The following is a 3,209-nucleotide window of genomic DNA, read 5'->3' as shown; positions in this document are numbered from 1 at the left end:
CTGCAGACCTCCTGCCTAGCATCTAGCCCCACCACCTCTCTCCTTTGCCTGGGTGGGTAAGTGCTTTTGTGGCTGCACATGGGTCAGGAGGAGCTGGTTGTAGACAGAAAGTGACCGCGAACGATTAACCTGTCTCCCCCTCCAGTGCTCCTCCAGGCCCTGAACCTCAGTGGGGACTGAGGAGGGTCCTAATTCTCTCTGGTTGGGAAGTTTGGCAAGTGGTGTGACCACATAAATTACAGTGCTACAAAGTAAAGACGAATGGTGGATACCACGTTCTCCTGATTTGATCATAACACATTGTATTCCTGCACCAAAAACTACTATGTGAACAATGGCGATTAAAATAAGAGGACCGGCTGGTGGGTATGGTAGTTAAGATGGCTGGATCCTACATGGCTGACACTGTGGTTCAAGTCCTGGACCCAGCAATTTGGAAAACACCTAGACACGTGAGTATGTGTGTGTGTATGTGACCAAAATCCTTTTTTTTTCTTTTATAGAATTATTTTTATTTAACTTTATTTATTTTAATTTGATCAGAGAGGACCACGGGGGGAGAGAGAGATGGTGAGAAAGCAAGTCGCCAGGTCTGGGACTCAAACCATGGTCAGCTATGTGGTAGTCCAGCGTCCCTAACCACTATGCCACCTGCTGGCCCCTGTGTGACCAAAATTCTGAAAGAGAAAGATGAAGAAGAAGGGATTATGGTATGACCATCCCTCATGGGGGTTGCTTCTCACTTTCCTCTGTTTCCTTCTGGTGAGCACACATGTTCTTTAGCAAATTAAAAAATAATAAGAAGAAGAAAAGTAATTTTTTAAAGAGGTTTTTGCTATAGAGCACATGCACTCTCCAGAAAGAGAGAGACAGAGAGACAGGAAGCGAGAAATTACCCCCCACCCCCTGGGAGGATGGCCACGTGGCAATCCCTTCTCCTCCATTCTCCTCTCGGGATATTGGGCACACACGCACCACGCGTGAGTTTAAGCCACCAGGTCCAGGACTCGAACCGCGGTCAACTATATGGGAAGTCAGCAACATAGCCATTACGCTGACTGCTGGTCCCAGAAAAGTAACTTTTTAAAGAATTATTTTATCTTATTCACTGTCATTATTTCATTTTATTGAAGTTGACCAGAGAGAGACAGGAAGACAGAGCCATTACGCTGACTGCTGGTCCCAGAAAAGTAACTTTTTAAAGAATTATTTTATCTTATTCACTGTCATTATTTCATTTTATTGAAGTTGACCAGAGAGAGACAGGAAGAAAGAAGGAAAGTGGGAAAGTAAACTGCCGGGTCCGGGACTCAAACCACAGTCAGCCATGTGGGAATTCAGCTGCCCCAATCACAATGCCACCTGCTGGCCCCAAGAAAAGTAATTTAAAAATATATATTATGGTGCACACTTGGAAGCTTTTGAGAGTGATGGGGCACTCTTAGTTGTTAGGCCAGGGCTACCCATGAAAGCCAGGATGACAGTGACTCTGGTGGATAAGTTCTACTTTGGCAGAGTGGAGTTCCAGGCCCCAGAACAGAGCAGATTCTGTCTGGGTCACTTGGCTGCAGGGACACCCAGTGACAGTCACCCAGCCCTTGCAGAGAACACCCTCCTCGGCCTTAGGCTGGAGGGGCTCCTACCTTTACCACCTGCCTCCATTTCCCCTTGTGCCGCTGAGCTTTGCAGTATTTATTCCCTGCTCCTCCACGTTCCTACCCTGCTGTAGACACCTCGCTAGGTAGGACTGGATGGCACAGAGACCTGTTTTGTTCTCTGCCATGTCCACAGTACCTGGAACAGTGGCAGAGAGGACGCTCATTTGTGGAATGAGTAACCTTACGCATTAAATGCATCAATCGCTTTCCTAGCATTAATGATCTGCTTACTGTTCTGTCACTCCTGCTGGCTTAAGACCTGCAGGGCAAGGGGCAGTATGGCACTCATCTCTGTGACCTAGCGCCCAGTCCTAGGCCGGGCCCAGAGTAAGCGCTCAAGACCATTTTTGCTGAGGGAGTAAGCATAAGGGGCTGGCACCCCTTAGCAGTGCTTTGACTTCCCTACCCACCCCTGCACCTCCCTCCACACCGAAGGGCCTCTGTGGGGCAGGTTAGTTAGGATGGCAAGCTGGCCTGGCCACCAACTCTGCCACTTTCTGGAAACTGGTGGGTACCGGGGTGTGACAGCAGGAGGCCCAGGCTACTTTGGCTGTGTTTTTGTTTTTCTTTTAAGAAAAACACGTATAAATTGTATTTCCGAGACCCCAAACCCATTAAAACAAAGAAAACGCAGTTGGGTTCTGGCAACGTACTGCGTATTTCAACGAGAAAAGAGCTGGGGGGACTATCCACCCTCCAGAGTAGCGCGGAAGGCTGGAGGGATCGGAGACTCCAGGCTCCCAGGGTGTCTGGAGCACAAATGGCCCTGGGTGGGCCGACGGCGGGGTCCAGCAAAGGGGCTTCGGGAAGGGACCTCAACTCCGGCAGGCCTCAGGATCCCCAGCCCGAGGATGCCCTGCCAGGAGGGCCGCCGGGGCGGGACGCGGCAGCTCAAGCTGGCTCGGCGGCCGTTATCCAAAGTTTCTCCTCAAACTCAAGCTCTTATAAGAGCTACGCGAAGGCAGTGGCTCTTATAAGAGCTCCGCGAAGGCAGTGGGTTGGGCTCGCGGAGCCCTTTGCCATCCGGAGCGTTCCAGGCGCGCAGCGCGGCCTCGGGAGGCGTGGAGGGTGCCGCTGCTGCCCCTGGCGTCCGGCCAGAGCCCGCGGTCCCGGTCGCGTCCCCGGGGCTCCGCTCAGCGCGCCCGCCTGCCTCCCTCTCCTGCCTGTGCCTCCTCAAGGTGGGCCCGGGGCAGCGATTACACAGAGGGAGGGGAGGCTCTCCAGGGTCCCAAAGGCCCGGGCTGCTTAGAGGGACGGGAGCAGGAGCTGGTCGGGGAGGCTGAGCCGACCATCGGAGCAAGGGCAGCCGGGACAAAACCGCTGGAGACCCGATCAAAGGCTGGAGGGCTGAACGCGCGGGGCGGGACGTGAGAGGGGTCTGAGAAAGGCGGGACTGCCTCCTAGCGTCGCAGCCCGGCACTGCAGCCGCGTTCTAGAGGGTGGGGTTTGTGTTCCGCGTTCTGAGAACGCGTCCAGGCCTCTCGGCTCCCGAAACCTCGAGAGCCGGCCGAGGCCCCGCCCCCGCCCCGCCCCCCCACGCCACGCCCCCGC

The sequence above is a fragment of the Tupaia chinensis genome, unplaced genomic scaffold, assembly GCF_000334495.1.
Source record: "Tupaia chinensis unplaced genomic scaffold, TupChi_1.0 Scaffold000605_1, whole genome shotgun sequence".
Taxonomy (NCBI): Eukaryota; Metazoa; Chordata; class Mammalia; order Scandentia; family Tupaiidae; genus Tupaia; species Tupaia belangeri.
Note: the sequence above shows the minus strand (reverse complement) of the source record.